The sequence below is a fragment of the Scardinius erythrophthalmus genome (assembly GCF_964197995.2).
Source record: "Scardinius erythrophthalmus genome assembly, chromosome: 4".
NCBI lineage: Eukaryota > Metazoa > Chordata > Actinopteri > Cypriniformes > Leuciscidae > Scardinius > Scardinius erythrophthalmus.
Genome location: NC_138224.1, coordinates 31,397,719 through 31,425,363, shown reverse-complemented (window position 1 = coordinate 31,425,363; position 27,645 = coordinate 31,397,719). Strand labels below are relative to the sequence as shown.

The 27,645-nt window shown below is 41.3% G+C and overlaps 2 protein-coding genes across 6 annotated transcripts in view; both read right to left on the bottom strand.

Moving 5' to 3' along the window:
* The window catches only part of LOC308689446 (uncharacterized protein), a 29,148-nt gene extending 17,531 nt beyond the window's left edge, over positions 1-11,617 (bottom strand). For all 4 annotated transcript variants that reach the window (XR_014030001.1, XM_081363154.1, XM_081363156.1 and 1 more), the window contains exons 1-2: positions 11,449-11,617; positions 11,042-11,264 (exon numbers count right to left, since the gene is read on the bottom strand). The gene's annotated coding sequence lies outside the window, so the exon portion shown is untranslated. The remainder of the gene's footprint in view (positions 1-11,041; positions 11,265-11,448) is intronic.
* Positions 1-27,645, bottom strand: part of LOC308689724 (uncharacterized protein) — a 461,468-nt gene that overhangs the window by 189,919 nt on the left and 243,904 nt on the right. The window lies entirely within an intron of this gene.

The window sequence follows — 27,645 nt, the reverse complement described above, 5'->3', positions numbered from 1 at the left end:
CGTTTGCCATTTGATGTTGGGCAATGTTGTGGTCGCGCCGGCATCTCTTACATTATGAGCGTGCTCATCTGAAAATAACGAAATTTTGGTCGGCAGGAAAAATGGTCCAAAGAACCGTTTGGTTTGAAAACCGAACCGAAAGCCTCGTACCGAATAACGGTTCAATACGAATACGCGTATCGTTACACCCCTAAAGGTGACGTTATTCTGAATTATCTTGTTTTTCTACATTTTTGTGATAAGAACCGCTGGCAACAGCCACCATATCTATGACAGCCACTGCAACATTTTAATGCAAGCTACAACACTAGCTTGCTTGAAACAGTAGGCTAGCCTATCCTTAAGCTAGCTGCACAGTCACACATAGGTGCACATACAATGCTCCATTTTCGAGAATATTACGTTTTTGTTTTTAAAAAACTTACTTTGAAATGATAACCACCAGTTCCTTCCTCTTGCCTGCGCACCGCTGATATGAGGGATTTTGACGGTTGAGATTGGAAATGATGGCCCCGCCTCTGCAATTCTCTCCCCTCTTGCGATTGGTTGTCAGATTGAACCAATCACAAACGTTTCTGCCCTCAGGACAACTTTGAGTCAAGAAAATTCCCACCTGCATCTGCCTTACTGATCCACGAATGGCGATGAATGAACGCAGAGCATTGATAAAGGCATCTAGAGGTCAAGTCATCAAGTGCTTCAATGTGAACTCCTCTAGAACACATGCAGGTGAGTAACAGCCCATAACGCTTTAGCTCCTTTCTTCCTTCCTTAATATGAAACGGTCCAAAGCAGTCCATTCCACAGTAAGTGAATGGAGCAGTTGTTTCCATCCGCTCTTCTGGAAGGTCTGCCATCCTTTGTTGCTCTGTGCATCTTCGGAACTTTCTGCAACTTGTGCACTTGTGAATATGGGATGAAACAAGCTTGCTGCAACCCAAGATCCACATGCCATTGGCTCGGAGTTCATTAATAGTCATTCCTCGACCTTGATGGTACACTCTTTCATGATAGTGCTTGATGAGCAATGCAGAAACATGACTGTCTCTAGGAAGGATTGCTGGATGCCTCACGTGTGGATGTAGGGCAGCATGAGCTAAGCGGCCTCCTACTCTGATTACACCTTGATCATCTAGGAACGGACATAGTTTGTGCAGCTGGTTGGCTTTGTCTTTGAGCTTTGTCTCCTTATGATGTCTAAGGCGTTGAATTTCTTGAGAGAGAGTTGCTTCCTGAACCATCTTGATTATGGTCAGCTCCGCCTCTTTCCTTTCCTCTAAGCTTGAGGCCTCACAGGACTTTGGCTTGAGATCTTTGATTTCCTTAGCACGGCGCTTGAGTCTGGCAACAGCTTTCACCAATCTTGCCCAGTCTGAGAACTTGTGTAGACGCTCGATAAGTGTTTTTGCTTCTTTTGCCTGAGTGTCATGAACCTGAGCTTTCTTGACCTCTGGGTCACTGCTCTCGATCTCTCCCACCATGACAACTCCAGTTGGTAACTCTTTCTGCCAAAGAAAGTCTGGACCTGTGAACCAGTTAGAATCTTTGAGTTGTTTTGCCGTGGCACCCCTTGAGGCGTGGTCAGCTGGGTTGTCTTCTGAAGCTACATATCTCCATTGTCCGGCCTCTGTACTTAGTTTGATGCGCTCAACTCTATTTGCTACAAAAACATGAAATCTTCTGGCTTCATTACTGATGTACCCAAGTACAACCTTTGAATCAGTCCAGAAAAATTCTTGTTGGCAGTCTATTTCTAGTTCTTTCTTAAGCATGTCACTGGTCCGGACTGCTACCACTGCTGCTGACAGCTCGAGTCTTGGTATAGTCATGACTTTAGTAGGGGCAACTCTTGACTTTCCCATGACTAAGGAGCAGTGGACCTCACCTGATGTACTGACTGCTCTTAGATACGAGCACTCTCCATAGCCTGACACGCTGGCGTCAGAGAAGTGGTGGAGCTCATAATGCTGGACCTTGAAGCCTGATGGCAGATAGCATCTTTGGACTCTCACCTCAGCCAAGTTTTTTCGATCTTGCACCCAAGACTCCCACAGGGGTCGAAGGTCATCAGACAAAGGATCATCCCAACTGAGCTTATCACGACACATCTGCTGCAGGATCTGCTTTCCTACCAGGATGAAGGGTGCCACAAATCCAAGTGGGTCATACACAGAGGCAACTGTGGACAGGACCCCTCTGCGTGTAAGTGGATTTTCTTTGACAACCACTCTGAACTGCAGCTCATCAGAAGTCACACACCACTGTACCCCCAGTGCTCTTTCCATCAGTGGTTCTCCCAACATCATGGTCAAATCCTTGACAGCTTTAGCACACTCTTCCTCAGGAATTGTGGCTAAGACTTCTTTGCTGTTGGAGATGAACTTGTGCAATCGAAGTTTGCCTGTGCGACAAAGCTCTCTTGCTTCCTTCACTAATTGGATTGCTTGGTCTTCAGATTCTACGCTTGTCAATCCATCATCGACGTAGAAGTTCTTCTGGATGAACCTGATGGTCTCTTCTCTAAAGCGTTCTTGTCCTTGAGCGGCAAGATGCTTCAGGCCATAGTTAGCACATCCAGGTGATGAAGCTGCACCGAACAAGTGGACTGCCTGTTGACACTAATGGTAGTTGATACTTCCTGTTGTCGAATGCGCATGCGTCGCGTCTGAACGCGTTGTTGTCTTTGGAGCTCTATCGATTTGATTTATAATTCTTGATTTTACTCTTTAAACTTACTTACAACAAACATTTTCTACTTTTCCTCACTGAGAAGCACTACTGCTCAAACCTCATAGTTACAACGCGGACTGTTGAGCAGACGTGTCTCAAGCCTGTTAGTGATTCTACGCTGGATACTCTTATAGGTTACTCCCGGGGATCACGGCTGAACGCGTCTTCTCAACACTCACTTACAAACATTTTTCACCTATCGTGCGTCTACTCTACACCCGTACCACTTAAAAGACGGATTATATCTAAGACGCTTGTCAGAAATTAGTATTAATTGATAGCATCACTGGTAGTGTCGTTGCTAACTTACTGTCCATCTGTTAAAATGGCGAATATATCAGATGCAAGTAGTCTACCTTTTGGTGCAGGTGAGGACACATTTGAGCTGCACGCGGTACAGTCTGAGCTGGAAGCTGTTGAGAAACAGATCCACGACCTTTTAGTGAGACAGGCCGAGCTGAGAGACCGGCGTTTAGCTCTTGAAACATCACGCGCTGATGCTCACAAATCAGAGATTAATGTTACTAACCGGCTGACTCCGACCTCGTCTACTCCGTGCGTTACTCGGCATCGGTTCCGAGCGCCAAGGTCGCAATCAGCCATGGTCTCGTTCACTCCGGCTCCAACACGCCACCACGAAGCCTGGATATTTCCGCAGCGGAAGACGCGAGTCAGGTCTAGACCAAGACCCTCTCCGACCCTCCCGGTTTTCGAGTTATCCACACAAAACCGCTTCTCCGCTCTTCGCGAAACAGAACGCAATGCTGTGATCATCGGTGATTCCATTGTTCGGCACGTCCATGCTACATCAGGTAAAAATAAGGTGCACAGTCACTGCTTTCCTGGTGCTCGTGTTTCTGAAATCGCTGCTCGCGTTCCCGAGATTCTGAACGATAACGAGCGCGTCGGAACTTTGGTATTGCACGCGGGAGTGAACGACATCAGGCTGCGCCAGACGGAAGTTCTGAAGAAAGACTTCAGGAATCTGATCGATACGGTACGCAGCACATCGCCTGATATAACGATCATTGTGTCAGGACCGCTTCCCACGTACCGTCTAGGACATGACAAGTTTAGTAGATTATTCGCGCTAAATGAATGGTTAACGTCATGGTGCAATGAGCAGAAACTGCTCTTTGTAAATAATTGGAATCTGTTTTGGGAGCGTCCTAGGCTATACCGTGCTGATGGCTTACACCCAAACAGATTCGGATCGGATCTTCTGTCAGATAACATCTCCAAAACGTTAAATACCTTTTGACTAGTAACCAAAAGTCCAAATCATAGTCTCTGCTGCACCAAATTAACTGATATAAATACTAGTGTAGAACATTGCATAGAAACTGTGTCTATTCCTCGTTTAGTGCGATCAAATAATAAATCTACTGCAGGATCTAGGAAAAATCTAATTGTTATTAAAACAGAAAATGTTGCTATTAGTAAACAAAAACAATTTCTAAAGCTAGGTCTTTTAAACATTAGATCACTCACACCTAAGGCAGTTATTGTAAATGAAATAGTCACAGATAATAGCATAGATGTACTTTGCCTTACTGAAACCTGGCTTAAACCAAATGATTATTTCGGTCTAAATGAGTCTACTCCATCAGGATACTCCTATAAGCACGAGCCCCGTCTGATTGGTCGTGGCGGCGGTATTGCAACTATCTATAGAGATATTCTCAATGTTACTCAGAAAACGGGTTATAAGTTTATTTCATTTGAAGTACTTGTACTAAATGTTACGCTCTTAGATGATAGAAAAACATCCCTATTATCTTTAGCCTTGGCTACCGTATATAGACCACCAGGGCCTTACGCTGATTTCCTAAAAGAATTTGCAAATTTTCTCTCAGATCTATTGGTCAATGTCGATAAAATATTAATTGTTGGAGATTTTAACATACACGTAGATAATCAAAATGATACGTTAGGGGCTGCGTTTATAGACTTATTAAACTCCTTTGGGGTTAAGCAAAACGTTACCGGACCAACTCATCGTTTTAATCATACACTCGATTTAATTATATCACATGGAACCGATCCAACCGATATAGATATCATTCCGCAAAGTGATGATGTAACTGACCATTACATGGTAACTTGCATATTACGTACCCCGGTAATATATCATGCTGCGCCGCGTTATCGATTAGGCAGAACAATCCTTCCATCCACCATAGATAATTTTTCAAATTGCTTATCGGATCTGTCTCAGCTGCTGCCTGAACCTAAACAAACAGATGAACTAGACGAACTAACCAGCACTATGAGCACCGTTCTCTCTGGAAAATGGGATATTGTTGCACCTATGAGACTAAAAAAGGTCAGAGAGAAAATTAAAGCACCATGGTACAACAATACTACTCGTGTTCTAAAGAGAGAAACCCGTAATTTAGAGCGTAAATGGAAACAAACTAATTTAGAGGTTTTTAGAATCACTTGGAAAGACAGTACGTCACGCTATAAAAAGGCCCTAAAAGCGGCCAGGGCTGAGCATCTCCGCAAACTAATAGAAAATAACCAAAACAATCCTAGGTTCTTATTTAACACCGTGGCTAGACTAACAAATAAACAAGCGTCACCTGAACAAAATATTCCGTTACAGTTTAGTAGTAATGATTTCATGAATTTTTTCACTGAGAAAATAGAAAACATCAGATCCACAATTGTAAACGTTCAATCTTCAATCGCGCCTTATAATTCAGCCTCGATTATCACCCCGCAAGAACAATTACATTGCTTTACAACTATAGAACAAAAAGAGTTAAATAAATTTATCATTTCCTCTAAAACAACAACATGTTTATTAGATCCCATACCAACTAAACTATTGAAAGAAGTGTTACCTATAGTGGAAGAGCCTCTCCTCAATATTATTAACTCGTCTTTATCTTTAGGTCATGTTCCAAGAACATTTAAATTGGCAGTTATAAAACCACTAATTAAGAAACCACAATTAGACCCAAATAACCTAGCAAATTATAGACCCATTTCAAATCTTCCTTTTATGTCCAAAATATTAGAAAAAGTTGTGTCTGCCCAACTGGGCTCTTTCTTGCAAGAAAATGACACCTATGAAAAGTTTGATTCTGGGTTCAGGCCGCATCATAGCACTGAAACTGCGCTCGTTAAAATCACAAATGATTTACTCTTAGCTTCTGACCTAGGCTGTATCTCAATACTAGTTTTACTTGATCTTAGTGCTGCGTTCGATACTATAGATCACACAATACTCTTAGATCGGCTACAAAACTATACCGGTGTTCAAGGACAAGCATTAAGCTGGTTCAGATCATACCTATCTGACCGCTACCATTTTGTCTATTTAAACGGAGAAAAATCGATCATAACTCCAGTAAACTATGGAGTGCCGTAAGGATCTGTGTTAGGCCCTCTATTATTCTCAATATATATGCTGCCACTTGGAAATATTATAAGGAAACATGGAATTAGTTTCCATTGTTATGCTGATGACACTCAACTATATATTTCATCACGGCCGGATGAAAACGCTAAATTATCCAAATTGACAGAGTGTGTTAAAGATATAAAAGATTGGATGACGCACAATTTTCTTTTATTAAATCCAGATAAGACAGAGGTAATACTTATCGGTTCAAAAAACCGCCCACAAAACCTCCTTCAATACAACTTTAACATAGTAGGGTGTCCTGTTACTTTATCCTCTACAGTAAAAGACCTGGGTGTTATATTAGATTGTAACTTGTCTTTTGAAAATCATATTTCATATGTTACAAAAACAGCCTTTTTTCACCTTAGAAATATTGCTAAATTACGTAACATGCTATCTGTTTCTGATGCAGAAAAGCTAGTTCATGCATTCATGACCTCGAGACTAGATTACTGTAATGCTTTATTAGCTGGTTGTCCTGCATCCTCAATAAACAAGCTACAGTTAGTCCAAAATGCCGCCGCTAGAGTTCTTACTAGATCAAGAAAGTTTGACCATATAACACCAATTTTATCATCACTACATTGGTTACCTATAAAGTTCCGTATTAATTACAAGGTATTGCTACTGACTTATAAAGCCCTAAACGGCTTAGCTCCAGTTTATTTAACGGATCTTCTATCGCCCTATAATCCATCGCGCTCTTTAAGATCACTAAATTCGAGGCTTCTGGTCATACCTAGGATATCCAGATCCACCAAAGGAGGGAGAGCATTTTCACATTTAGCACCAAAACTCTGGAATAGCCTTCCTGATACTGTTCGTTGCTCAGATTCGCTCTCCCAGTTTAAAACTAGATTAAAGACGCATCTCTTCAGCCAGGCATTCATATAATATTTTAATCTTACAGTTAAATCCGGTCTCTACTTCATAAACGCCAGAGGAGAACTGGCCCCCGACTGAGCCTGGGTTCTCCCAAGGTTTTTTTTTTTCTCCATTAGGTCACCTAATGGAGTTTTTCGGTTCCTTGCCACTGTTGCCTTTGGCTTGCTCAGTTGGGGATACTTAATTTGATTAATCGATTCAACAGTGCTATTGATCTGCATTACCAAACGTGGATGTTTTACACCAGAAACATACACTGATGTACTATTTTATTTAATACTGTGAAGCTGCTTTGATACAATCTGTATTGTGAAAAGCGCTATATAAATAAAGTTGACTTGACTTGACTTGACTTTCATTCGATAAATGGAGGGCTGGGCTTTAAGATCTCCATCCTTCCACCACAAGAATCTGAGATAATCTTGGTCCTCTTTCTTAACATGGAACTGGTGGAACATACGTTCTATGTCACACATAATTGCCACACGACCCTTTCTGAACCGACACAAAACTCCCACCAAGGTGTTCGTTAGCTCTGGGCCAGTCAGGAGATGGTCATTCAGGGATGTCCCTTGAAACCTTACGGAGCAGTCGAAAACGACACGGATCTTACCAGGCTTTTGGGGATGATACACCCCATGGTGGGGAATGTACCACGCTGGAGTCTTGCTGACATCTTCTTCAGGGACAAGCTCGGCATCTCCACGAGCTATTGTCTCATCCATGAAGGCCTTATAGTCTTTGTAGTACTGCTCATTTCCCTTTAACTTTTTCTCCAGACATCTGAGCCGGTGGATGCCACATATCTTGTTATCTGGTAAGTTTGGTCTTCCTTTCTTGAAGGGAAGTGGCATTTCATAGTGACCGTCTTCCTTGAGTCTGATGCCACTTTCCATAATTGACATGAACTGAAGATCCTCTTGAGAAAGGTGTTCATCTTCCGAAGCCCTTTCTACAAAATCAGATTCCAACACCTTGATGACGTCTGTTGGAAGGATTAGTTCCTTGATCTGCGCTCTACAGACATAGTGCACTTCGCTTGGGAGATTTGGAAGAACTGATATCACTTGCTTCACAATGACATGGTGACTTGTTCCAAAAGCATCTCCAAAGTCAAGACATGGGTTGCCATAACCAACTATACTCCAACCCAGGTCTGTTCTCTGAGCAAAGGGCTCACTTTCTTCTCCAGCAACCACTTGTCTTGGTACAAGAGCTTGAGGACAGTTGTAGCCAATTAGTAGACCGACATCACAGCTCTGTAGAGGAGCAATTTCATCTGCAATGTGCTCAAAGTGAGACCATGACTTGGCAGTCTCTGGTGTGGGAATATGATCTCTGTTTGCAGGGATGAATTCTCTTGAGTAAGTTACTGGCAGAGAGATTATCTTATCCGAGTAGAATCCTCTTATTTGTAGATCAGTCAGCTTTCTGCTAGGCACCACTGTATTTCTTGAAGTCATCGTGGAGAGCTTTAACTGGACTGGTTCATCTTTAGTGTGAAGCACCTTTGCTGTCTCTTCAAGGATGAAGGTCGTGTCACTCTGTGTATCGAGGAGAGCGTACACAAGAACTTCATGATTTGGCTTACTTGCAGTTGACAACCACACAGGAATGACTGAGGATGTATGGGTGCTTTTAACGTTCTGGATAACTCTGTTAGATGTTACCTCGCGTGGTGTTCTTGTCATCTTTTCTTGTGAACGATCTGTTGTTCCTTCTCTTGACTTGTCACGCTCCATTTCCCTACCAGTCCTTGTTGACATTCCTCTTTCTTTGCTGCGATTATCGTGTAGGCAGGTTGGATGTCCTTTCTCACAAGTATCGCAGATCTTCCTATTTTCACACTCCTTTGAGCGATGGCCCGGCTTCAGACAGCCAAAGCACAACTTCATCCCTTGAACAAACTTGATTCGCTCAGAGATGGTCTTATCCATAAATTTCCAACACTTGTGTAGACTGTGACCTGACTTCTCACAAAAGAAACAGCTTGTGGAGGAAGCCTTTTCATCTGAGTTAGTTGCTAGTACTTTAGCTCCTACAGCTCTGTTCTTTAAAACCTTGATCTGCTTATCTTCAACAGGTTTCAGAGCATGGAAAGATGTTATTGGGTTATTTGCAATCTTAGCTTCACGTGAGAGAAACTCTACAAACTGCTGGAAGCTTGGGAATGTGTGACTTTCTTCCTCGACTTCTATTACCTTTCTGTTCCATCTCGAGGTCAGCCAGTCTGGAAGTTTTGCAAGTAACTTCTGGTTCTCATTGCAGTCATTAAGTACATTAAGGCCTCTGATCTGAGTCATAGCAGCTTCACAGCTCCGAAGGAAATCAGCAAATTCTTGAAGTTCGATACTGCTTTTGGAGCTTATCTTGGGCCATCCCTCGAGCTTGTCTCTGAAGGCTTTGGCTATGAGGAATGGATTCCCATATCTTTCCTCGAGGATCCTCCATGCTGCATGATAGGCTGACTCTGAACCAAGCAGGAAGTAGCTCTCTATAGCCTTTTTAGCAGGTCCACCCACATACTTTCGCAAGTAATATATCTTTTCTTCAGTTGGAATGTTTTTCCGATCAATGAGTGTCTGAAACGAAACCTTCCAGTCATTGAATCTGAGTGGGTCACCACTGAATATGGTTGGTTCAGGTATCGGAAGACGACCTGCACTGATGGACTCTGCAAGTGCTCTAACAAGAGCTGCTGTGCTGTCATCTAGCTTTGAGTGTGCCCAGTCTTGTGGTGAGGAATGGTGCTGCAACAGATTATTTTCATGTTTCGCTTCTTCCCTTTCCTTAATACAGACACTTTGATGGAGTAGACTGCTTATTTCTTCATCTGAGCACTCACTCTGATCATACACTCGCTGACGTGCCTTAGCAGCTTTTAACTTTTTAACTGTCTCTAGTCGCTCCAGTTGTCTGCGCTTTGCATCTAGCACCTTTTGTCTCTCTGCAGCTTCAGCTTCAAGCTTTTCCAATTCCTCAATGCAACACTCTTGTTCTAGTAGTACTTCTAGAGTAGCTTCATTGGCAGCAACTTCAGCAGCGGCATCTTGTCTGCTAGCAGAAATCCGACTTGAATGTCTGGAGCTGCCTTGAGCATGAGAGGACTTAGTGAATTGGGATTTGACACTTTTCTTGTCTGAGACTACAGACCTGAATATAGACGATGTCGCCCTGTGGCCTTGTTCTTCATTTCCTCCACCGTTATCTGCTGTCTCCAAACGATCTTTTGCACTTTGGATGATCTTCCTGGTTACTGCATCACAGGTGTCAATTCTGCGACGTGTGTCCTGATCAGGGTTGTCTATGTGCCTCAACTCTTCATAAGCAATGTTCAGATTCTTTGAGGCTACGCTTACTTTGCTGATGTATTCATGTAGCAGGTTGTTAGAGCATTGTCCACTTAGGGCTTGTTTGGCGTCCTTAGCGATAGCCTTCCACTCCTCATAGCTCACAGTGAAACGGTGAGCAAATCTTCTTATTTGCTCACTGTACAGTTCTTGGCCCTTTTCCGTTAATTTTCGGACTCTTTGGCTCCTTCGTGGTTCTTGTGAGGAAGTGTGGTCATCAGCTCTTGCGCCTTTAGTGGCCTGTGGTTGCATGTCTATGCACTGCTGCTCTATATTTTTCCCTGCACTAACCTGCTTTCTGCTAGATGTATGACTAGGCTCTGACATTGTTACTTGGTGTACTTAATTTTGGGTTAAATGTAATTTGGCAAGAAGCTAAGTGATTCACTTCTCAATAGCTATTCACATTTATAAACTTTTTACCACTAGTATTAGTTTTTAGAAAATATTCACTTCTATTTCACACAAATCAATATCTGTGAAATGCAAAATTCAGTCTATTATGCAGAATATTTTCATTTCAAGTCTCTTACTTGCAGCTTAGTTAACACTTAAACATGCACGCAACTATACCGTATGAATATGAAGGCAAAAATATGTCACAGTCTCTTGTGGAAAATATTTAAGCTTCTTGGCTTCAGCTGGATTCGTGGTAAGGCACCTGGATTATTCTGTGGATGCTGCAGATGTGTAAATGTCAGGGGCAGATGCACACTCTTGGATGTATAGATGTCCCTTCTTGCCCATGGATCACGGCTCTATGGTACTGTCTTCCTCGTCTACTCATGCAGAGCAGTTGAGTTCTCACTGTAGCTCCCCCAGTGACAGGCATGAGGCAAGAGGTCTTGGTTTACAGGGCTTTAATATTGGTCAACCCGTGAGAACTGGTTTGAAGAAAATAAATAAATTAATTAACAAAATAATGCTATATGCATGTCTCAACATATTGTGTTATCATCCAACCCATATACAGTTAGACACTTTAAATGTTATACATCAGAAAAAATGGCACTTGGAAAACATATGTTAACACAAACACCCTTATAGCAAAATAAACAGTTAACAAACCTCATTGCTGCTTATCACAAAGAGGTGCTAAACATCCTTTTAGATCTCCCGTATCTTCTTCTGTCTATTTTCTTGTAAATTTATGCACTTAAACACGACAACAGCGGAATAATCAGTCTCTTTCGCCGTAAAGTTTTTCTCCGTGCGTCGCTCAAAAGCGCCCGGCCGGAAACCTCTGGGCGGAACCAATAATTAGTTCCGTCTTGCTGTTAACATTCAATTCAGAAGAAACAAAATAGAAAAAGTGCTAATACAGAAATAAACTGGCGACAGGCAGTTACATGATATATTTTGGATTTTATGAGTTGTGACTCCCAGGTCACATTGCCTGATTAGGGTATAAAAAAAGGATCAAGTCATTAATCTGTTAACTGTTACTGGCCCACTTGCCACTGCATTTTTAAAACAATTATATCCTATACTTCTTCTGATCTAATGTTGACAAATTATATATCATTAACATTATGTATCATTCAAAAGCTTACGAACTCAAGATTCAGCCTGTGAAAACTGTTTTGAAATCGGACCTTGCGTTACTATAAAAATGGTACTTTAACCCCTTAAAGGAGAACTCCGGTCAATTTTAACATTGAGCTAATTTTTTTGTAAATTTGGAGTGCTGTCAATACAGAGAACAACGACAAAAATCGGTGTTGCCTACACCATGTTATCCTCTTTTTAAAATTTGCACCCTGTTGACTTCAATGGGGCAAGTTTTAAACCTGCTTTTAGCCTCTTAACATCCTTGATGTGTCATTACAAGTGCCCAGCCATGTGAGTGATTCCTTCTGAGTGATCACGGGTGAATCTGACTCATTGCCGCTGCGATCACTGGCGCGGATACTATGTTCTCTTGTGGCTTGCGCACAGTCTTCACTCGGACGCGCGCTTCAATCCATTGTGGAGACTCTATTCGTTCTGGTGAAATTACAAAACAAAATGCACACACGTGTCCCTGCCTGATATACAACCACCGATAAACATGATTGATGAGAAAAAAAAAAACCTATACGAGTGCGGATTAGAACCCAGAATGTCTCTGGTTACCATGTAACCGTAGTTACCTGAGAGGAGGGAACAAGACATTACATATGGGGAAATCTATTTTTGAATAACTCTTTTGCTTGTAAATAGCCAATGGCGCCCGATCCCTCACCTGATTGGCTGACAGCCTCCAATATAGGTGACATCGGGCACCAAAAACCTCAGAATCTTTCGACTGAACAAGCGCTATTGAGGCTGAAGGCTTTTCACACGGCAGTCTACGTAATGTCTCGTTCCCTCCTCTCAGGGAACTACAGTTACGTGAGTAACCAGAGACGTTCCCTTATCGAGTCGGTCCCTCGACATTACGTATGGGGAACATATAAAACCCCCGCCGTGTGGAAAATTGGCCCAGCTCGATCGAGCCCCTGTAGAGCACAAGCACTGAGCACTCAGACTAATCTGAGGCAGGGTACCGGACCTGATTTAAACACCCAGATGTATTCTGGCACAATGCCAAATCAGCGTCAACATCAGTATCTCCCCGAACCCAGTTAAGCAACACTGAACTGGTGTGATATGGGGGGAAATGCAGCAAACATGTTGGTGCTTTGAGAATATTGCCAGCTTATGAACGCGGGCATAATAAAAGGGGCCACTTAATAGTTAATGTGAATATACTAACTACAGCTATTACTGCAGTAACTTGCGCTGTCTATACAACCTGGTTGAAACCATGGTAGAAACACGAGCCAATCGGGGCTTGTCCTCAGGTGACTTAGTCATCTAATGGCTGCTCAGCTCTCTCCTCCTGCACTGACAGAACATGTGGTGCAAATGAGGGAATGTCCAGGTTATAAAATCTCACAAACATGTTGTGAGATGACCAGCCCGCTGCGAGACAAATGTCCTGAATAGACATGCCTTTTGCCCAAGCCCATGACAACGCCAAACTCCTAGTGGAGTGGGCGGCACCCCTATTGGGCAATCTGTTCCTCGGGAAGCATAAGCTAGTTGCACAGCTTCAACAATCCAGTGTGATAGGCTCTGATTTGACAGCATTCTTGGTGCCTGCGTAGCAGATAAAAAGCTGCTCTGAAGCTGGACACTGGCTAGTCCTGCTCACATAAGCACGTAGCGCGCTCACAGGGCACACTGAATTGGTGTCTAGTTCAATGGGACAAAACGCTTGAATTGTAATCACCTGGGCTCTGAACGGTGATGAGAGCACCTTCGGTGTGTAGCTGCGTCTGGGTATGAGTCTGACCATGCAATCATCCTAACTGCATACATTCACTGTTCACTGACAGGGCATGCAAGTCTCCCACTCGTTTCCCGCAGGCTAGCGTGAGCAGTAGTGCCGTCTTAACCGAGAGCGCTTTAAGGTCGCTAGATTTGGCTGGCTTGAAGGGTGGGTCGAAGAGCGCACTAAGCACTAACTATAGGTCCCAAACTGGCATCTGGCGAAGGCGGGGAGGATTTAGCCACCTCGCCCCCCGGAGAAGCTTGTTATCAGGGGGTGCTTCCCCACCGAATGGCCATCTAGCGTGTCACGAAAGGCGGCGATAGCGGCTACGCAGACTTTCACTGTAGACGGAGAGCTCCCGACGTCCAGATGTTCCTGCTGGAAGGTCAGAATAATGGAAATATCACAACCCTTGGGGTCTTCCCATCTGTCAATACACCAGCTACCAGAATCAACGCACATCTCTCTTCCCTGATCTTTTGCAGCACTAGTGGCATTAATTTGACTTGGGGAAAAGCATACTTCCGTCCCTTGGGCCAGCGGTTCGACAGCGCGTCCCCTCCCAGGGGAGCTGTTGTCAGCGAGAAGTACAGCGGGCAGTGGGTGTTCTCCTCTGAAGCAAAGAGGTTGATCTCCGCTTTGCCAAAGAGATTCCAGATCATATTTATAGTTTGCGGGTGTAGCCTCCACTCTCCGTGTACAATGCCGTCCCTGGACAGCATGTCCGCGCCGCAATTCAAACTGCCCACTACGTGCACTGCTCGGATCGAAAAAAGTACCCAATCCGTCCACAAGAGCAGCTGCGTCGCTAAGCCCTGCAGGGACTGCGAGCGCAACCCTCCCTGGCATTTGATGTATGCCACCACCGCCGTGTTGTCCGTTCTGATGAGAACATGATGGTCCTTCACGAATGTCGTGTCGGACCAGGGCGCCAGAGTCTTGAGACATGAATGCATTATGACAATGCGCTCTGTCCCCGCTCTCCACGCCTGCAGCTGCACTTGGCTTCGCAACCAGTGCTGCAGCGGTCTCATGTGCAGCAAGCCCAGTCTGCAGATGGAGGCTGCGGCTGCCATTAGACCCAGTAACCTCTGAAACATTTTTAAGGGGACAGCTCTGCCTTGAAAGAAGAGGGCTAGTGTATTGTGAATGGACTGGATCCTCGGCTCTGATAAGCATGCGATCATCGTGCACGAGTCCAGAACCATACCCAGGAATGTGATCGACTGGCATGGCTGAAGCATGCTCTTCTGTATGTTCACAGACAGTCCCAGGCATGTCAGATGGGCGAGGAGTCTGCGTCTGTGTTCCTCGAGAGTGCCTCTCGATTGAGCGATGACTAGCCAGTCGTCGAGATAGTTCAGAATGCTCATCCCACTGAGCTTCAGGGGTGCGAACGCTGCATTCATGTAAATTGTAAATATGCGGGGGGCCAGAGCCAGCCCGAACGGCAACACTTTGAATTGGTATGCGACACCTTCGAATGCAAAACGCAGAAAGCACCTGTGATGCGGGGCTATCTGAATGTGAAAGTACGCATCCTTCAGATCTACTGCGATGAAGTAATCCCCGGGCTGAATATGCGTGAGGATTTGCTTCACCGTAATCAGATTTCGGCCCGTAGCAGTGGGGCGCTCTGTTCTGATACTTCTGACATAATCACGCCACCGAAGCAGAGTGGTCTGCGAGCGAACTGAAGCGTATAGCCGCGTTTTGCAGTGTTGATTACCCAATCTGACGCCGTCGACCATGCGCTTAGGTGGCTCGACAGAGGGGGCATTAATACATGCTGCGGCGGGGGCTGAGCGCCAGCGAAGCATTGACAGCTATATGAGTGTTTGCTCGGGGACACACAAAATCACATCCCTGGGTTGCCCCAGACTTCTACTCTGTGAAGCGTCTCCTGGAGGAGAGGCTTCACTTCTGTCACGGGTAATCGTCAAGGGAGGAAAAGAGCTCTTTTGCTGAGACATGCAATGTTTTGTGTTTATTGAAACAGAACACAGTGGTTTCATAACAGTGACAAACACATTCTCGGGCTTCACTGTAGGTTACCGAGGGAACTCGATAGGACTACCACACATGCGGCAAAGAGACATTTTTCTAATTTTAGTGTCTTTGTTTATCCCAAGGTTTTCCCGCAGCCTGCCGTATCCAGGCCATATCCAGATCTGACGAAGGACCTTCGCCTGGACCCGATGTCAACGCAGTGCTGAAGTGCCAACTAGTCTCTCCCTATGGAGGATCCCTTTACCACTCCAGATAAAGCATTTTCGGGAAATTCGTTTCGCGTACCTACCCCGAAGTGATAAAATAAAATAAAATTCTGTATCAAAATTTATAAGGAAAGCCCAGTACTTAGGCTTGGTTTGTAGGGAATTACAACCTGCGCACACATATTCAAACGCACATAACTATAGAACCAATTCTTAATGCGCATGTGAACGCCATCAGCGTTTATCACAGGTTCGCGTTTCAAGTCTGTGTAGAGAGAATGGTGTCGTGTTAGCGGCCCCTAATTTAATAACAAATGATCGTTGCGACGGATGCGAATCAATCAAAACTAACTTTAGCTGGAAAATAACCGCTACAAAGCCAAAACAATCTCTCTTACCATAAATTATACGTTTATCTCTGTAAAGCTGCTTTGAAACAATCTATATTGTTAAAAGCGCTATATAAATGAAGATGACTTGACTTGACTCACTCGGAGCAAACAAGACCGCCTTGATCTGTGCTGGACTGAACGGAAAGATCCCAGAGCCTTGAAGGCCTTGGAGAACAGTTGCATAAACAATGCCCTGTCCAGTCTTTTGCCTCCACTCTCCCAGGAGATGATCCTCTCCTCTAGCCTCCAGTGATGTTTAAGGCTCTTAAACAGAGCTCTGTCTGTTGGCTGCAGGTAATGAGTGGTGGGGTGGTAGGCTAAAAACAAAGACATTGTTGTCCTTCATCACCTTAAAGTCTTAGTTGTAAACATGTGAGCTGTGCCCATCCACTATCAGCAAATGGGGTCATTGGTCACATTTTGGGAGATGCAGCAGAAACTGTTTTCCCCACTCCAGGAACAGATCACTGTTTATTCACTCATTATCTGACATGTTTACTGTTGTGTTGGGGAACCCAGAAGCCTTCATACGTTTTCCCTTGAATATAATCATGTTGGGTCCCAATGAAGAGTTTGGTTCCAAAACGCAATAAATCCGTTTTGATTCATTTGAGTAAAAATGTGTTTTCTTTACCAAGAAAGTGGCAAGATGAAAAACCACTATTTTCTGTTTCAAACTTTCCCATAGCATTTTTAGGTTATAATAACATATCCAGATTTTGATTTTCAAAGATTTATTATAAAAACAGATAATCCCCCCCCCCCCAATGCAATAAATCCATGACAAATTTTTTTTTCTTCCAAATTGCAATTAATCCATTGAATCAATATAAAAGTTATTTTTCATATTGAAACTCTTGAAAATACACAACAAAGTTTATTAGTATAATAATATTAGTATAATATTTTTAGTAAGTTTCACAGACACAAACACGTACTTTGTCATATTAAGAACATTGTAGAGAAGATTCACATATTATAGTTTCAATTTTACATCACTTGTAGGCCTGAAAGATTTTTTTAAAGATTTGTATTCAACCTAAAGCCCTGTTGAGCAAGGTCACCACATGCTATTGATAGGTAAAGGAATAGCTATCAATACTGCCGTGCAAAGGCAAAAGACCGTAACTTCGTTTTTGGTCGAAAATGAGTTATTTATATTTTTGACACATTCAAGACCTTCTTTATCATGTGTATAAGTATCTTGAATCAATTCCGTTTATTTTTCGAGAAAATAATGATTTGTCTTAACAGTAACTTCCAAAAGCCCATGAGAAACCAAGGCAGAACACCGTAACATCAGTTACCGCTCTTTGGCTTTGTTTTGGAACGCTCAAATTACGAGTTACGGTGCTCTGCCTTTGTTTAGCCGCGCGTCAATATGAAGTTACGGTGCCGGTGTTCAATCAAATAATGCTACCTACCATATTGTAAGGTTATCTGCCTTTGTTTTAATGTCCATTAAAATTAAAATTACGGTGTATCCTGTGTACTTTGTACAGCTGCCATCAGTCGCTCTAACTTCTGATGTCCTCAGAGCGGTCAGAACATTTAGTATGGTCTGCTCCATCGACAAACGTGCGATTACGATCGCGAAGGATTATGCAGAGTTGACAGAAAAACGTTACACATTGCCGTATCAAATGAATACATCCATGAATTAAAGCTCGCAAACTAGCTGGCAGAGTGCCAAAACTTCGCCTTCAGCCCCGCCCTAAGCGCGGTCGAGTCAACGCTGGACTAATAGGAGGTATTTTGTCATGTCAAATGTATTAATAATGCCATCAGAATGCAACCAAAGCACAGGATAGCAATAAGTAGATGGCTATAAATAATTGTAAATCATACAAAATAAATGTCATGATCACTAGATTTTATACAGGTGTGTACTAATGATTTTGTTAATGGTGATCAGCAACTAAATATTGATAATGTGGAAGTTACTGCCTTTTGCCTTGGTATGACCTCTCACTTTTTGCTGACAATACAAAGGCAGAGTACAGTAACTTTAAAATAGTGGTCAAAAGTCAAGTTTGAGCTCAAGATTTTTTTATGTATATAATTTCCATTACTAAAACATATATTTGCCGAATTTCCAGTGTCCTACCTATAATTAATTAAGCAGGACAACTAAAAATCTTTAAAGTCATTTTTCTCAGTTCCACACTCTAGCGACTTAAGGTCTTTTGCCTTTGTAGGGCAGAATAGCTCACAGTGACCTTGCTCAACAGGGCTATGGGTTGAGTAATGCCAGAGTTATACTTCAAGTTTTAAACAATAAATAAAAATCACATTCATTTTTAACACACTGAATTTGTTGTCTTGTGCATACTATAAACCCATTGCATTAATATAATATCTGTGTTGGATGATCTTCAGTTAGCAAATGGTATTCGTTTGTGAGTGTGACCTCCCTATTCTTCTGCATATCGCTGTTGTCAACCTTGGGACGTCACTGTTAAACTTTTTTGATGGCGATCAGCTGTAAAAATGGCTTGGTCCTGCTCGGTTTTCGTTTACTTTGAATAAAACAATTGAAAGTTTTTCAAAAGATCCCCTGGGGTCAATGTGTCAGCATGACAGAAGTTTGATGCTGTCGTGTTATGTGAGAACAAGCAGCAGCCGGCATTTTTCCTCCTCCCGAGTGCCTCATCTTCTTAATCTCCTCACGTACATGATTTGATTTCGATACCTTACGTTTCTTACCCACCGCTGAAACCACCACATCAATGCCGTCAAAATTATAAATTTTTTTGTTTGTTTGTTGATCGAAAAGTACAAAGTAGATAAGAAAAACTAGGAAGCTGGGTGTATTTAAAGCGCCGCCGTTACTCTTTACAATGCATGGAATGGTGTGCTGTGATTGGTTGAGTGGATATATCGCATTCTGCAGAGAAGGGAGACTGGCATTTGTCGCAGTTTGGAAAGAAAGGGAGAAAACATGACAGAATAACACGGCAGAAAATTTAAAATTGACTTTTCAATACCGACTAGAAACAATAATGATTTTTGCAGGAACTCAATTTTTTATTTTTAATGGCATTTATCGTGTTTTGGAACCAAACTCTTCATATACACCTTCAGCATTCAGGCTAGCCAGACATGTGGTTGTCTCCACTTTCTCCCCACCAGTCAACTCAAAACAGGGTGATCCAGGAAGTGGTCCTGCAGCCCTGTTTCAACACAGTTCCAAATATGTGATGGTGGGTCCTCTAGCCCCGGAGTCTTTATTATAACTTGTCAAACCAGTCCATTACAATGGTTGGGATGAAACCTGCTGGCCTTGTTGCAAAGAGGCCTTCTGGTTTCCTGATCTCAAGATGTGAGTTCATCTGCATTCATCCCTGAAACCAGCGATAGCCAGCTTTGTCAGTCACTGTAGTGAAACCTGTTAACCCTTTTTTGAGCAAACTGGAATGCTAACTTTTGTTATTGATGTCATTATTTAACTCAATTCACTTCAAGTTTACTTGTCATCCAATAGTGTCAGTGCAGTGAAATAAATAATATTGCTGAATAGCTAGATTATTATATTCTAAGCTAGCTAGTTGGCAAATCATGGGAATATTTGCATCCTGACCTTAAAACAAATAATAATGCTGCATTATAAGCCCCCCCAAAAAATAAAAAATAAATAAAAAATACACATATAACATATGGCTATCCCACATTAATAAAATGTATATTTTTAAATTGTGTAATTATTTTAGAACATCATATCAACAGTGCAAATGGTATTAAAATTATGTGTAGAAGTCGTTGCTTTGTTATAAGAAAGAATGTCCTGAAAAATTTATTTCATTCTGAGTAACCAATATAAAGGCACCATTTTGGATCAAATGTGACAGGATGTGCATCATTCAGACACCTGCAAAGGACCACACGGTCATGAAGCAATGAAAGTAACTCTCTCCTAACTATTTGAAAAATTCATGTTTTCACTTGCTCATACGCATGTCCCAAAATATCAGGTCATTCGGTACAACCATTATAGAACATGGAAAATATTGTAATATTTTAAAAACTTGTCCTAAATATATACCGGAATTTTGGTTATACCGAATGACCTACTGGTTGGACCGAATGACAGCAATGTATGTTGGTCATATTTGTACGTATCTGGAATAAATAAATACTACATTTTATTAATAGGAAATGTGCAGAGTATATTATTACATCATTTCGACTAAATTTTACCTTTGCACATGCCTTTATCAAATAAGGAAAAAACAGCTCGCTACTTGGAAAGGTTCAATGCTGATCATGTTAAAAAAAGAAGATACTTGCCAAAAGAAGAGAAAAATATCATTTGTTTTTATCATTTATATTATCATATTTACTACTATTATTATTATAATACCATATACAGTAGTAACTGTATCATCACACTGTTACAACAGTGAATCGTGGAACCACTCCAGAGACCAGTGCAGGAACGGTTCAACAGACATCATTCCAGGGCAAAGTGCATAATTGAGACATCTTTTGGCAGGATGAAGTGTCGGTGGAGAGCCATCTTTCTTCAGGCAGTTGCCTGTCCAATGCTACATAATATCTGCCTAGGAGCTGGAGATGTTGTGGATGAGCTGATGGAGCTCATCATACAGTCACATCATGTGGCAGAAAGTAGAAGATCAGCCACAAGAGATGAGCTTGCAGCCTTGGTTTCAGCTCCTGTGCAAAGACACATTGTCCTGCAACACCATGGCTACGACTAAGGAATGAGAATTAGATTTACCACTTTCAAAATTTAACAACTGAGGCCAAAAATAATTATTAAATTAGCAAAAGGTGTGATGACATTTTTAACATATAGAAATGATGGTTTGTATACAGATTTTGAATAGATTAAAAAAATACTTATGAATATAGTTGGTTAATTTGTAATTCTGATCAATTCTGATATTTAGTTCTCATAAACCACATTTACATAATATTGAGTTTTGTTTTATTTTAATATAGATTGGATGAATGAATCTGTGAATTTTTTTATTTTTTATTAAATGTTAATTGTTGTACGTACTCAATCTGACTGTTACTGCATAACATGAACTTATCTTTTGTAGATGTGAATGGATTTACATAAACAAGAATAAATCAATAGCTACATAGTTCTCCTTAAATAAATGAATAAATAAACATTTGTTTGTGTGTGTGTGTAACCTTAAGTCATAAAAATTAATATGACTTAAACCATAAACAAAATGTAAAAATAGACATAGGAAGAGAAGAATGCTTTAATCCTTTATGCCTTAGAGACAGGAAATAATTTTCCAAAAAAGACTCAGAGTTAAAAACCTCTTATTAAAGTCAGTAAATCTTTTCTCTTCATCCTCCTCTTTGGCAGATTCCTCTCGGAAGAAATCAAAAATTTCATTTGCAATTTTTTCGTCTGGTAGGAGGAATACCAGATCTGATCCGGAAGGGCCAGTGACTGAGGCCATAGAAAGAAAGCTGGTGAAGAAAGTAATTAGTGACTACATTATTAGTAGTGGTGTTATTGATCTGACCAATCGCCTCATCTATGGCATTATACCACGGCCACGAGGTTGCCATTTCCTCCCCGTTGTCTCTGACCCAGTTGGTGGGTTCAATTCCTAGAATGAATGAATGTGTGTATAGTTATTTTTAATCACTGTGTATTATATATTAAAACACAGATTAAGGCCTTGTTTACACTAGCCGCGTTTCCATTACAGATTTGCGCAAATGTTTTGCGCTATTATCTAAATATCGATAAAAAACTATTGCGAAATGACGGCGTTTCCATTAACCGATGTTATGCGACTAAAACGTCCTTTTTTCTCTCGCGATATAAGTCATTCCAAAAATCACGGCAACTGACGTTGGTTTATAACATATCACAGCCAACGCATTAGACATTATTATTATTAATGGAAGGAGTACGTGGCGTGTTATCCAAGCATCAGGGAAAGACCTTATAATGCGAACGACACATGGAGTTTCTGGGTGTTTCGCCCTCATTTCTGCTCCGAGGTTTTGATTGTGGCATTTCTTTGAGATTTAGAATCCAGTATTCCTATAGTCTAATTATTATTTTTTTTTAATGAATTTAATAAAGAACTCTGTCTCGTATTCTGTCCAAACGATCCATGTAGGCTATTTTGTGTCCATTCGTTTTTCCTTTTTTAACCCGTAGTTGAAAAACGAAAAATGAACGGTTGTTGTCTTTTTAAAACGCAAAGTTGAACACCAAAATTTTAATTTGAACTGGCTACACCAACTGCTGCGCAAAAAAAAGTAAATATCGAAGAATTTTCAGATTTTTGTTTAGGACTTTTTGCCCCTTTATTAAACATTTAAAATAGTCACAAATTAATATGGAAAACATCTCGATTTTACTGGTTTTCTAAGGCCAAATTAGAACCTGGAATTGATGTTTTCCCGCAGTGCTGAATGAGAAGAGCCATTAATATTATTAATAAACTATTGTTTTGGCTAAAATCACATCTCCATCTCCGCTGTTAAGCAGATGCGCTTTAGAGAGAAATGCACCTTTCATACGAATTACAAAATCAGAAGGTATTAGCTTTCGATTCGAATTTGTTTGTTTTAAAGTGGACATTTCAAGCTTTATCCTATATTTTGTTTCAGTTCTCGCGCCCCAGTTTACGGAGATCATGAAAGTGCGTCTGATTGTTTTCTTTTACTTTACAAAAGCACAACGTTTTATTTTGTTATTGTGAGTTTACACAAATAAAAGTAGTTGAGAATAATGTATTATTATTTTCTGTATGGCCAGAAATGATAGAGTATTTTTAAGTTGTTTCCACTGTTGATAGGAAAATGCAAGTGTTCACGCCCGCGCCTCTGTGCCATGCAGTGCGCGCTCCTCACGCTTTGTTCTTTTTTTGCATAAAAGCGTCTTCTAAATATAGCCTATTAAATGTTAAAATAAAATAATATAAAATAATTATTAGGCCTATTTGCGTAGCTATACATGGACCTCAAACACACCGCGTCTTCTAAGTCAGGTGACTGTAAATGCGCAAAAACTGTTTCCATTGCAGTTTTGCGAAATATTCCTTTTTCGAATTGCCTGAAAAACCACCTCATGAGAGCGTAAAAACTTTTTTGCGATAAACGGGAGTTTTTGCGAAATTGACGTGTTTCCATTGAGCGTATTTTTAATTCGCAATTTCAATTTGCGCAATTTGAAGGGTAATGGAAACGCGGCTATTGTCACTGAAATGTGACCCAATTCCGATTTTTCGCTCACATGTGACACAGATCGGATGTGTTCTACACAGTAAAAAATTTCTGGAAATTTACATGGAAATTTACCAGCAAAATGCTGTCTTCATGTAATAACAGCAAGATGCTTTTTTTTACAATGCATTATGGGAAGACTTGTTCACTTCAGGTTGCGTGGTCGACCAACAACAGTTTGTCACTGTTATTTAACAGTATTATACCCTATTTTCATCCAATGTGCACAAGGCGGCATTTTGGATTATCTGAATGAGGTAGGTTTGCAACGATTTATTATTGTATTATCTTTAAATGACTTTAAAATATAACATCTTAAACATCTAATGAAGCTTCTGTGATTTAAATCAGATGCCTCCATTAAATTGTGTTTTAACTAGGCAAATAATTGATCGACCAAGTGAGATTGAGCTCAGACTGCCGTCATACAGCAGTCTTATCACACACACAGGTAAGAATAAGAATCCCTTATTTTCATTCAACCTGCATATTTTATCAAACTTTATCCAAGTAAAAGATGAATGGGAATGAACAAAATGAATAGTTTTAGTGTTTAGTTTAGTGTTTATGAAACAGGCACATGTGCAAATCTTTTTTGTCAATAAATTCTAAGTGAGGTATGAACAAAATTTTAAATTCTTGTCTAATTACTGTAAACGTGCCTGTCAAAAAAGTTATTTGAATCAATGAACAGCACTAATAAAGCCCCATTCTTACAGATCAGATCAGGGGTGCGTTTCCCGAAAGCATCGTTGGCCAACTATGGTCGCAAGTTCATCGCAATGTCCATTGAACTCTACTGGTAACGACGGAACTTGCGACCATAGTTGGCCAACGATGCTTTCGGGAAACGCACCCCAGATCAGATCAGTAGAATTATTTTGTTATTAGTTTCAGCCTGATCTTCCTTTAGAGGAGACAGATGTCTCCATTGAGACTAAACGTCAGCAGCTGGAGCATCTCTACTGTCGAGAAGGTGCAAAGGGAGCTGAGAAAGCTGAAGTAGAAAAACTGATGGAGACAACTTTCAGCCTGCAATGAAGCCAAATAAATAGTGTGCCAGCACCTTCTGTTGCGGAGTTGATGGAAAAGTGGCCATACCTCTTTTTTTCAGAAAGGCCTGTTCGCACATTTTGAGCTTCTCACTGACATTAATGTCCTGCATGCACTCAAACTTTCTATGGAGGAGTGTGGAAAGAGCATCGTAGAGTTTTTTAAAAAGCAAGCCTACCAACTCCAAAGTCAAGTCAATCCTTTCCAAAGATGAACCCATTGATTCATCTTACCACATTGTTCAACTCCTAATGGCTCACTTCATGGAAAAGCAAGGACTCATTCTTCAAGAAAATGTAAGTTTATCTTTAGTACAACGAACACTTGTATAGGAATGGTTCAACCAAACATGATAGTCCTCTCATAATTTACTCCCATCAAAATATCATATTTTTTTGTCATACAAGTTTGAATCAACATAAAGGTGAGTAAATGATGAGAGAATGATCATTTTGGATAAACTATTCCTGTTCTGAGTACAAAAAGCCTTTTACTTATGTAGAATATTATCAATGTTATCAGCAAGTATCACATTAAGATTTGTCAGTTGTCTTAAATTGTTATTTTTGACAATAGATGTCTGCCACTCCTGCTGACCTCGAAACGACGGGTAACCTGCCTGTGAGTCCTCGTTTGATCCTGCTTGGTAAGTATATCATATTAGACATGTCTGCAATTTGTTTCACTAAAACAAGGCTCACACAAGTTTTACTATTATGAGAGGATTCACATTTATGTGCTTCATTCTAGAGTTTACGGTCTTTGAATCATGTTTTATTGCACTGTGCTGGTTTGAATTTGAGGACATTTTTATTCATCAAAGCCAAGTTTGAGTTTTTACAACACAATCACTACAATTTATTGTATTGTAAACTTTTTTTCCCTCTCGGAAGCTGGCTTAGCGTTAAGTTAAAAACAGACTAAAACAAGCTTTCCTTTTCCTTTTTTTATTTTATAGAGATATTGTAGGTTTTGTTATCTTGTAAGACATGACATTGTGTGCCTTTTTTCAGGTTATAAAAATTGTAACTTTCAGCCTTCTCGGTTGAATTACATTAACTAAAATTGGGGTCAGATTAAACTGTGAGAGTTTGTGAGGTGTTTTAAAAGATGAGACAACAACAGATATAACCGGAATAAAAGTGTATTAAACAATATTCACAAGGAACTTAAAACGACACAATAAATACAAGAAAACTCTGTTGAAAAGTCTGTTGAAAGCGTGGAGTCCGTGGCACCATACCATAAAACAGTCCAAAGAATCCTGGGGTATTGCTTGTCCCAAAGTGAATGAGAGTAATGTCCAACGGTGTATATACAAAGTCCACAGAAGTGATAATCCCAAGTGCTGGAAAGGCAAGTCCACTGAAGTAACTCAGTCCAGTTTGCTGGTGATCACCTGGTCGTCTAGTGAGCAACGACCTCAATTCTTCTTCTTCTTCTTCTTTTATTGGCGGTTAGCAACTATTTCTTGTGCATTACCGCCACCACTGGACTGGAGTAAGGAACGGGAGTTACTGACTATTCTGTACTGTTTTAAACAAACAAAACAAACAAATAAACAAACAAAAACAATCAGATAAAGTAGAGTTTATATCCTTTTAAAAAGGCCTGTACTTTTCAAAAAAGAAAGTAAGAAACCAAAAATTTCTCCTGAACTTCTTTCCAATAAGGTCTTAGTATCTAGAGACACTTGCTTTGCTTCCAGCTGATTAACAAGCCTTTGCCTAGCCTGATTGTATTTATGGCAGTAAATTATTACATGCTCTACTGTTTCAGGTGTATGGCTCTGGCAATACTCACAATTTCCATCACCATGCTTTCTCATTAAGAACAGTGTACTATTCAGCTTTGTATGACCCAACCTCATCCTAGTCAGCACAATTTCTTCCTGTCTAGATCTGGTTGAGTGTGTGTCTTTTCCCACTTTCCCTTGTATCCTGTATACTGTAGATGTTTTCCTGTGCACCCATTGTACCAGATATGTTGCCACTTTTTAATGGTTTTAGCCTTAACTATTCTTTTTATCTCTGCTTTACTGTATTTCACATCTATATCTATATTGTCTTTCCCTGTTGCTCTCTTTGCATGTTCATCAGCCAGTTTGTTACCCTCCACTCCTATATGAGCTGGCACCCATAAGAATGTCACCCTCCTTCCTGATGTTTGCATTCCGAATAAAGTTCACTTTAACTTTTATTCAGTACTGTGGTTTATTTTTGCAAGAGAAAGAGCTAGAAGAGACTGCGAAACACACAAAACACTAATAGAAAGCGTATGTAGAAATGACATTGTGGTTGGCCCTTAAAAGGGCCTTTTGGTCATTGTCTGTAATTGTCGGTGGACACCTTCCGCCTCAGAGGACTAGGTCGTATAGGCCTCTCTCACATGAACTGCCTCCGCGGAGGAATTATTGGCATCTTGTCGGATGACACTGGGCAAGATAACACTGAGGGGTGGGTTGGGCGCTCGATTTTCCCTTGGTCTATAGGGGCGTGTTGGGGCATCACAGCGAAGAAGGTTGTGGAGGACACAGGTTGCCTTCATGCACACCTCCACATTGTGTGGATGCTGCCACATCACTTGATGGTAGATCCTGAACCTGGCTGCCAGCACACCGAAGGCTTGCTCTACTACCATTCTTGCCTGAGACATGCGGTAGTTGAACATCCGACGGCGTCTGCAGAGGTTCCTTCCAGGATATGGACGCATCAGGTGACAGCGCAACGGAAAGGCTTCGTCCCCCACAAAGGTGTGAGGAAGTGGCCCGAGATCCTCTGCTCCAGGGATGATGGCATCTGATGGGACTCCCAAGGTGCCTTCCTGGAGAGCGCGACCAAAGGCAGACTCCCTCAGTGTGCCTCCATCACTCCCGCGACCATAGGCACCCACATCAATAATGCGGAAGCAGAGGTTGGCATCGACAACCGCAAGGAGCACGATGGAGAAGGTCCCCTTATAATTAACCTTTATGTGCTGTTGGGGATGTTTTCATCCACTATGGGGTATTTTTGAATCTTAATTTGGCCATAACTTTCTCAGTGTTTCAGCAAATGGAATGATTTTTGGTGACAAA